Source organism: Centropristis striata, chromosome 14, assembly GCF_030273125.1.
Source record: "Centropristis striata isolate RG_2023a ecotype Rhode Island chromosome 14, C.striata_1.0, whole genome shotgun sequence".
NCBI classification, from domain to species: domain Eukaryota; kingdom Metazoa; phylum Chordata; class Actinopteri; order Perciformes; family Serranidae; genus Centropristis; species Centropristis striata.
Genome location: NC_081530.1, coordinates 32,295,638 through 32,306,195, shown reverse-complemented (window position 1 = coordinate 32,306,195; position 10,558 = coordinate 32,295,638). Strand labels below are relative to the sequence as shown.

At 34.3% G+C, this 10,558-nt stretch overlaps 1 protein-coding gene across 2 annotated transcripts in view; it reads right to left on the bottom strand.

Annotated features, from left to right (window-relative positions):
• Positions 1 to 794: 794 nt before the first annotated feature.
• The window catches only part of LOC131985058 (zinc fingers and homeoboxes protein 2-like), a 189,829-nt gene continuing 180,065 nt past the window's right edge, over positions 795 to 10,558 (bottom strand). For both annotated transcript variants that reach the window (XM_059350088.1, XM_059350087.1), the window contains one exon: positions 795 to 4,589. The gene's annotated coding sequence lies outside the window, so the exon portion shown is untranslated. The remainder of the gene's footprint in view (positions 4,590 to 10,558) is intronic.

The window sequence follows — 10,558 nt, the reverse complement described above, 5'->3', positions numbered from 1 at the left end:
GGCTATTTATCTTTTTTTTCTTTTTGTTTGTTTTTGTTTATTACAGGTGTGTATGATGATGGTGTGCAGGACGACAAAGATAGAGAGAGATAGAAGATAGAGAGACAGAGAGAGAGAAACAATCAACGAAGAAGGGAAACGGAAGAAAGGACAAAGAGAGAAAGAGACAAAGTGATAGAGCGAGAACAGAGAAAAGAGATTAAAGTATGAGTCAGGCAGCATGATTCTGGATTGTGGTTTTTACTGTTGTGAGTGTGTGTGTGTGTGAGATCGTTACCGTTGAATCCTTCTGCGCTTTGCCACCATTTTGACAGTTAGACAGTTTTTTTTTTACTGATTTTTTGTTGCTGTTGTTGTTGTTGTTTGTTCCTTATCGGTTTTTAAAACAAAGATCCACGACAGTCACTTGGTCATACAAGCATGTTCGTCGGAACAAGAAGTGCAGATTGGCTTTAAGTTTCTTTCTTTTTTTTTTTTTTTTTTACCTTTTTTTTTCCTGTGTGTTTTTTTTTTCTTTGCTTTTTTTCTTCAAAAAAAGGGTTCCAGACAGAGTGGCTACAATAATAATAATAATAATATAATAATAATAATAATAATATAATAATAATAATATTATAATAGCACTTGACTTCACTTCAGCACAGTAAAAAAAAAAAAAAAAAAAAGAAAGAAAAAAAGGGAAAAAAGGTCCAAAGGTGCTTTTTTTGTGTTTTGTTTTTTTTAAATCTGATTTGATTTGAAGCGAAGTCCCCCCTCCTCCTCCTCCTCCTCCTCCTCCTCCTCCTCCTCCTCCTCCTCCTCCTCCTCCTCCTCCTCCTCCCACCTCTCCTCTCCTCTCAGCGGGGAAGTGGCGGGCGGAAGTCCAGTGCCGGTGAGATGAAGAAGAAGTGACTGAAGTATTGCCAACTGGTCCGTCTTTTTTTTTTTTTTTCTGTGTGTGTGTTTTTTTGTAGTGGTTCCACTCCGGTTCAGTACAAAAAGAGAAAGAGAGACGGAGGAAAAAAACAAAAAAAAAGTAAAAAAAAAAAAACAACAAAAAAAAACGTTGCACGCACACATTCCACTGCTGGCACCGTTTTTTTGTTTTTTTTTTAAAAGTCCATCAACAAATAAAAGAAAAAGAAGAGAAACCAAGAGAGAGAGAGAGAGGTTTAAAAAAAAAAGATTCAGGAGGTTTCGGGGGGACGTTTTGCTCCCATTTTACAAAAATGTAACAAAATTTTTTATCCGCAAAATTTTACAAATCTGTAGCAATACAGGAGAAACAAACAAACAAACAAACAAACAAACAAACATATATATCCTATTTACAAGAAGAAGAAGAAGAAGAAGAAGAACCCTTTTTTTTTTTTCAAAAGTGTAGTGAGAATGCAGCAGATCCCAGCTTTGGCACACGGCGTTTTTGTTTGTTTGTTTGTTGTCGTTGTTGTTGTTGTTTTTTTCTTGTTTGTTTGTTTGTTTTTAAATCCACCCTGTCTGTCTGTCTGTCGGTTGGTCGGTCGGTTTGTCGGTCGGTCGGTGTGTACAGTCAGACTGCTGCTGCAGGCACACATTCAGTGCTCCGGTTCACCTCCTCCTGCTCCTCCTGCTCCTCCTCTTCCTCCTGCTCCTCCTCCTCACGCACAACATCACCTCAGCCGCAAACATCCGTCCAGTCCAGAGTTCACGACCCGCTAATCCCCGTCTCACGAGAGCGACTTAAAGGAGAAGTTCAGGTTTTTATTTCACGACAAACTGGTTTTTCTTTTCTTCTCATTAAAGGGAAAGTTCAGAAAAAAATCTATTTGATCATCAGTCAAACCCTCGTTTAAAGGGAATGTTGGATCTGTTAAAGGGAATTCTTTTTATCAATAACAAATCCTTCTTTTTTAAAGGGAAGTTATTTTCTTTAAAGGGTCGCTCAGCCCCAAATTTAGCAAAAAAAACTTTTTAAATTAACCCTCCACTGTCATGTTAATATGAGTTCATTAAAACAGCCGGTGGAGCTGAATCTACAGTCGGCGCCTTAAAAACCACAGAAGAAGAAAAGGACACGACGAGATGAGGTCATTATCTGGGAGATGATAATTAAAATAAGATCTGCGAGACGTGCAGCAGTGAATGCAGATTGGACTGATGTAATTTGGTGAATTTTACAACTTCTTTTAAAAGAGTCACCGAGAAAAATGCATTTTTATCAATTCTGCAAAAAAGCGCCATCTAGAGGCCGTTTTTGCATTTTTTTTGTATTATAACAATTCCTTGGACAACTTTTTATCCGTCAATTGCACAGATATTGTGTGCAAAATTTCATGCAGATTGTACTTTGCACATTTAAGGAGTTCGGAAAAGTAGACTTGGCTTTTTTCGGGATTTTGCGATAAAATAAATTCTTGGCGGAAATGCACAATGTTTAAAAGTGGATGCCGATTGGACTGACATACTAAAATGAGCTGGAAAAAGGGAGTTTGGTAAATTTTCCAACTTCTTTTAAAAGTGTCACCTCGAAAAATGCATTTTTAACAATTCTGCAAAAAAAGCGCTACCTAGAGGCCGTTTTTTGCATATTTTTTTTGCATTATAACAATTCCTTGAACAACTTTTTTTTACCAGTCAGTAGCACAGATATTAGGTGCAAAATATCATGCAGCTTGTACTTTGCGCATTTAATGAGTTCAGAAAAGTAGATTTAGCTTTTTTCGGGATTTTGCGATGAAATAAATTCTCAGAAATGGGCGTGGCCTATATCACAAAATTCAGCTGAACTAAGTGAATTTGTGCATGTAATAAGTTTTAATGTGCAACAAAGTATACAGGAGTTTCGGGCCAAAACACTCACGACTTGATTATAGCGCCATCTGCTGGTGGACATCTGTCAAACTATGAAAAGAGGCACAGTTTTACAGTTTTTTTAATTGATTTTGCAAAAAAGCGCCATCTAGTTTTTTTTGCATATTTTTTTTTGCATTATAACAATTCCTTGAAGAACTTTCTATCATTCAGTACAACAGATTCTGTGTGCAAAGTTTCGTGCAGATTGAACTCCTTTGGCGCAGTTCGGAAAAGTAGATTTAGCTTTTTTTTCGCAATTATGCGATAAAATAAATTCTTGGCGGAAATGGGCGTGGCCTATATCACAAAATTCAGCTGAAGTCGGTGAACGCGTGCATCTAAGAATTTTTAATGTGCGACAAAGTATGTGTCATTTTTGGCGTCTGCCACGATCTTTTCCGAACTCCAACCAAGTAGTTTTGTTTCCGAAACATTTTATAAAAAATGCAGTCAGTTGATATTTTGAAAAAGATGCTAAAAACTCATATTTTTACATCGAAACTTATTATTTAACTTATGTTTCACTTATTTTTTAAATGTTACATTGATTGTATTTGCACTTCTATTAGTTATTTACTGTTTTTAATCACTTTTATATTGTTATTTCCTGATTTTAAGTCTCCATGTTTGCATTGTATACAGCACTCTATCACTTTGGTTTAAAAAATGGTGCCCATTTTTTTTTAGTTATGCACCATTTAAAGCACCTTTGGGTTCCTTTAAAAGGCTTTTTATGAAGTTTACTTCTGTGATTGATCCTCTTGTTGGACTTTTTGTTGGACTTTGCCAGAAAATTGGTCCATAAAGTTTCTTAAAGGTGACATATCATGAAAAAAACTCACTTTTTCTCTGCTTGTGCTCAGACATTTGGGTATCTGGAGCTTCTAGTAACACAAACTGTGGAAAAAGACACAGTTTTTACAGTTTATTACACTGTAAAACTGATGAAGATCACGTGATTGGAAGAAGCTGGATGATTCCTCTTTAAAGTGAAGAATGAACTCTTTTATTATTGGTTTTTTATCCTTTTAATGAATCTTATAATATCTTGTTTTGTCTTTGTGCACATTTTATACCACTGACTTTCATTTCCTTTGTCTTTTAGCGTCTTGTTGGTGTTTTTTTTAAACTTGTCTTTAAATGTGCTATAAAATAAACTTGATTTTCTTGCTGATTCAGACTCGTCGACCTCTTTTGTGTGGAAGTTTGTGTTTCTTTTGCGTCCGACTGCAGAGAAAGCTGCACCTGCTGTTTACAGCAGCGTCTCTGAAGGTGTTTGTGCGCTGAGCTGCAGCTTGCATATGAAGATTAGCTCCTGAAATGTGATATTACTGTAAAAAAAAATCACATTACTGAGAGAAAGATAAACAGAAAAAGCACCAATTTCCCATTCTCTCCGTGAGGGAGGCCAGTTTCAATTATCTTCACAGGTCGTGAGCCTGAATTTCTCCTCGCACTCAATTTTGAGCGGGTTTAGGCCCCGCCAAAATAAAATAAACTCATGCTTTTATTGTTGCGGAGCGGGGTCGCTGCGGGTCGAGAGCGCTGACGAGATTAAAACCCGGAGGAGGATGTTTGTCGTCGTGCGTGACGCGACAATCAAGAGATAAAAATCGGTAAAAAATAAAAGAAAAAAATATCTTGATAATTAAAAAACTGAACAAAAAAAAACTCTTCTTTTTTGTTGCTCCGTTCTCCGTCCACCTCGTTTTTCTTTTTTCCTCCTGTATGTTTCCAGCAGCAGCGGTGGCGGCGATGGCGGCAAATCCTATTCGCACCTGAGAGAAAAAAGAAAAAGAGAGAGAGAAAAAAGTCAGTTTCACAAGATCATTTCCCACCAGAAACAATAAAAAAAAACTAAAAAAACAAGAGAAAGAGGGATTAAAAAGTAATCGTGGTGCCAGGAGCCGGTGTTCCCGGTCACCTGGTGCTGCTGCTGGGAACTGGGACACGTTGTGAAATCACGGCGGCGGCAGAAGTGACCGGCCGGCCGGCGCTCGCTCTGCTAATCCGCGTACAAGTGTGTTAAAGTTGTGTGTGTGTGTGTGTGTGTGTGTGTGTGTGTGGGAGTGATTAAACGAGGCTGTGATTAAAAAACACAAACAGCACAATGGAGGCAACAACAACAACACACAGATGGATTCTCTTCAGAAGTCGTCTGCAGACAGAATCAGACCTTTAGGCCTCGTTTACAGAGGAATAAATACTGATTCTTCTGTTTTCTGACCAGCTGCAGCTTTAAATTGATGCAAAACATCAATAATCAATAAAATGTTTAGAGGACTTCTTCTACAGATTCAAATTAAATCAAATCAAACTTTATCTATATAGCGCTTTTCATACATATAAATGGCGCCCATTATTTTAGTGAAGCACCATTTAAAGCGTCTTTAGGTTTCTTTAAAAGGCGCTTTATGAATTAAGTTTAATTCTGTGATTGATCCTCTTGTTGGACTTTTTGTTAGACTTTGCCAGAAAATTGATGCCTAACGATTCTTACGTTTCTCTGCTTCTCTGCAGATGGATTCTCTTCAGAAGTCGTCTGCAGACAGAATCAGACCTTTAGGCCTCGTTTAGAGAGAAATAAATACAGATTTCTCTGTTTTCTGACCAGCTGCAGCTTTAATTTGATGCAAAACATCAATAATCAATAAAATGTTTAGAGCAGTAGTTCTCAAACGTTTTTGAGTCGCGACCCCAAATTTAACATGCATGTTGTCCACGAAATTACCAAAAAAATACACAAAATGACCAAAAAAGACAAAAAAAAGACTAAAAAAAGACACAAAATGACTAAAAAAAGACACAAAATGACCAAAAAAAACACACAAAATGACCAAAAACACACACAAAATGACCAAAAAAGACACAAAATGACCAAAAAAAGACACAAAATGACAAAAAAAGACACAAAATGACCAAAAAAACACAAAATGACCAAAAACACACACAAAATGACCAAAAAAGACACAAAATGACCAAAAAAAGACACAAAATGACCAAAAAAGACACAAAATGACCAAAAAAAGACAAAAAAATGACTAAAAAAAAGACACAAAATGACAAAAAGACTAAAACACATGAACACTTGAACACATTGAGACAGAGCTGACTTCCTAAATGATTTGGCGACCCCCAGAAATAATATTCATACATATAAATGCAACACAAAGTGCTTTACAAAAAAGAAGAATTAAAAGAGCCAATAAAATTAAAACAGACAATAAAATTAAAACATTTACAGAAACATTTAAGTTAACTGCTCATTGTTCTGCTTCTCTCTCTCACTGTGAACTTTAGATGTAAACTTACAGTGAAATCTGAACATTTTCTGTAAAAAATCTGTTTAATTTGAATAAGAGCAGAGAGTTTTCTACTGTAAATTTAAATGTAAATATCAGCAAAAACTGTAATTTAGACTGAGTAGTCCCTTTATTTTTTAGGGTAATTGTGTCCTTGTGACATTATGGAATTTCTCCATTAATTTTACATGAGAAAGTTTTTACCGCTTTATTCTAAGTTTTGCACTATTTCTTGATGATATTCTATAATATAATAATATTTTTGTTAATGTATAAAATTTTAATGTAAAAAATGTGTTTAAGAGTTTAATTTACTTTAAATATACAGTAATTTACTGACAAAACTGTGAACAGTGTTTTACTTAGTACTTGTGTAAACTGCAAATGCATTTCTAGTAATAAATAATATTCATAAAAAAACAGCAAGAAACTGTAAAAAAAAATACAGTATTTTGCAGGAAAACTGCTAATTTTAATCATACTTGCAGAGATTTTTCAAATTTAATGAGTTTCATGTAATGCATCACAATTTTCAGACAAACTTTGATGCAAATTGTTCATTTTTAAAAAGTTTAGTCATGCAATTTGTTCCTTTTTATTTATTTTTTAAATATGTCTATTGATATTTAATAAGAGCAGCTCAGGGCTGCAGGAGATTGGAAAAAAAAACTCTCCCTGATGATGTTGAATGATGAGTTTCAGCTCATTAATGTGTCCAGCTGCAGCTTTTATCTTCTTTATAACACTTATTATAAAACCTTGATGCAAATTGTTCATTTTCTATTAATTTCTGCTTCGCCGTGACACTTTGATGACTCATGCAATTTGTTTCTTTTAATGTTTTTATTCTTGTTTTTGAATTGATATTTAATAAGAGCAGCTGAGGGCTGCAGGAGATTAGACCAACACCTTCAACAAGTCCTGCAGACGGAGAGAAATGTCAAAACTCCTGATTATGATGATTCACTTTAGTGGATAAATGTGAGTAAGAAGAGCAACGATGAGTGAAAATCATATTAAAAAGCAAATGCACAAAATCAAACATCTTGGAGACAAGAAGGTAGAAAAAAAAGTGGCAAACCTGCAATGTGTATGTGATATGAATAACGTGTAGATTTTTTGCAGAATAGTGGAACATGTCAACATTTTGATGTTGCAGGAACACAGAGGAACGTCTGCACAACTTGTTAACTTAAGTCATAGGTCTCAAACTTGCGGCCCGCGGGCCAATTGTGGCCATCATGATGATATTTTGTGGCCCCCACCTTGATATGAAAGTTTAATGTGAGTTTTATATGAATGGCACTTTACCGTGTTGTGTGTGGAAGGTCCCTTTAATTACTTTTTTGGTAATTTTGTGTCTTTAAAAAAATTATTATTTTTTTTTTTTTTAGTATTTTTGTGTCTTTTTTTTTGTAATTTTGTGTCTTTTTTGTAATTTTGTGTCTTTTTTTTAGTAATTTTGTGTCTTTTTTGTAATTTTGTGTCTTTTTTTGTAATTTTGTGTCTTCTTTGTAATTTTGTGTATTTTTTTTTGTAATTTTGTGTCTTTTTTGTAATTTTGTGTCTTTTTTTGAAATTTTGTGTATTTTTTGTAATTTTGTGTCTTTTTTGTAATTGTGTGTCCTTTTTTAGTAATTTTGTGTATTTTTTGGGTCATTTTGATACAGGAGAGAAATGTCAAAACTCCTGATTATGATGATTCACTTTAGTGGATAAATGTGAATAAGAAGAGCAACGCTGAGTGAAAATCATATTAAAAAGCAAATGCACAAAATCAAACATCTTGGAGACAGGTGCATGAAGAAAAAGGCTGCAAACTATTTTGTTTAACCTGCCAAGTGTATGCATAAATACATATATACATACAATATGAAAAAATAACGTGTAGATTTTTGCAAAATAGTGGAACATAAAGACATTTTCATGCTGCAAGAATGTCTGCACACCTTTAATTTTGAACCATAACAGGATGTTTTGATTTCACCATTAAACGTCTCAACGTTTCCTGGGTGTCTGCAGATAAAATCTGTACAAATATAAAAAGAAAAGTTGGTAAATTTACCCTAATGTGTCAAATAAAAGACTCTAATGAGAAAATTTCTCGGCCTCAAATTAAATCAGCGTCAATATAAATTTCCAATCAGTACAGTCACGTTATACTCAAAATAAATGTTCCTTTTATTCAATTATTCAATTATTTTCCAGTCTCCAGACCTCGGCACTTGCTGCAGATGTTTCAAACTAAAAGCCTGTGAGGTAAAGGTGGAATAATGACGTTTTAGTGGCTGGAAGGTTTTAGAGCAGGGGTCTCAAACTAAAATAACCTGCTGGAGGCAGATTCAGAATGAGCAAATAAAGACACAACATTACTAAAAAAAAGACACAAAATGACAAAAAAAACTAAATTACTTTAAAAAAGACACAAAATTACCAAATAAAGACAAATTTTTTTACAAAAATTAATAAAAATTAATAAAAAAGACACACAATTAATAAAAAAAGACACACAATTATTAAAAAAGACACAAAATGACCAAAAAAGTAATTAAAGGGACCTTCCACACACAACACAGTAAAGTGCCATTCATATAAAACTCACATCAAACTTTCATATCAAGGTGGGGGCCACAAAATATCGTCACGAGGGCCACAATTGGCCCGCGGGCCGCCAGTTTGACACCCATGCTTTAGAGGAAATGTTTAATAATACTTTATAATAAAGGTTTTTTACTAAAGTTTCATAAAGAAGAGCTTCTTTCTGACTTTTTGGGAGAATTTCTGAGACTTTACATACACAAACGTCACCATGACTTTCAAAATAAAAGCCTCTGTGCAGAGTTGCAGAGAGAAAAGATAAAACGAAGCGTTCTGTTCATCTGGATGAGCTGCTGACAGCTGTTCAATCAGCTGCAGCATCAGACGAGTTACACAACAGCTGAGGCTCAGTACGGCACACACACACACACACACACACACACACACACACACACACACACACACACACACACACACAGCAGAACCTACAGCACATGGAGAAGAAGAACCGGGTTCAAGAACTGATCAAGAACTGAAGGAACGATAAGAAATAAAGCACGAGGCTGAACTTTATCAAGTCAAAACCATCACAGGTTGAACTTAAAATCCTTCCAAAAATTAACTTTATCAAGTCCAAGACGCAAACAAAGAACAAAGAATTCATAAAAACAGAGTTAACTTGCAGTTCTTGCATGCAGACGTGGAATCTAACTAAGTATTCATTTTATTTAATTCAAATTAACTAAAGTTCTGTACTGAAGGTACAATCTTAAAGTTCCCGTCCTTTACTTGAGTTTTTCCATTTTATGTAACTTTCGAGTGCAGATAACAGAGGTGCTGATTGGCTGAAGAGCCGCTCTGTGTATCTGTGATCGATTGCTCTGGCCTCGACTATCTGGATGTTCGTGGCAGAACATTTTAATTGAATTTTGCGATCTGAATCTGAATTGTGAGAACTGAATGTTCAGTTCCAAACTAATAAATTACATTTTAAATTATAATTCAGATTCAGTTTTTCAATGCAATGATTAAAACATAAAACACACTTAAATATGCAGATTACTGTGAAAACTGACCTCATGCTTCTTCAGACTAAAACATGAAACACTGAACTCCTTCACTTTATCTTTACAGTTTAATCTCACTTGAGTTAGTTTTAGACAGTAAGTTTATTTTCGTCCTTTCAAAATAAAAGCATCCGTTATCAAAACAGGCTTTTGCACAGTCCTGTATGTAGATCTTTTATTTTACCAATGTATGCATGCAGCGATTAATTGATTAATTGATCATTAACGTTATAAATAATCGAGTTAGTCACTATTCATAACTGGGTAGTTACATTTCTAGTTAAATTTCTACCATAAGAAAATGTAAACGTTGCTTACACAAATGCATCAATAGCAATAATCCAATAATATATTTTGAATATATAAAAGCTGCTGCAGCTTCCATTTAAATGCACATTATATATAACATTATATGTAATATTTCAGGCTGCAGCTTCACATGATGAAACCCTAAAAAACACGTTTTTCTGGCTGCAAATCAAATGTTTCACTGGAACAAAACCTCATTTTTTTATTAAAAGTAATGCCAGAAAATTAAAAGCAATTACAATGAGTTTTATTCTAAGGTTACCTGGAAACAGCGGCGCTATTTTTTTTTAGTAATTTTGTGTCTTTTTAAAAATTATTTTGTCTTTTTTCAATAATTTTGTGTCTTTTTAGTAATTTTGTGTCTTTTTTTTTGTAATTTTGTGTCTTTCTGGTAATTTTGTGTCTTTTTTCAATAATTTTGTGTCTTTCTGGTAATTTTGTGTCTTTTTTTAGTAATTTTGTGTCTTTTTTAAAAATAATTTTGTCTTTTTTCAATAATTTTGTGTCTTTTTAGTAATTTTGTGTCTTTTT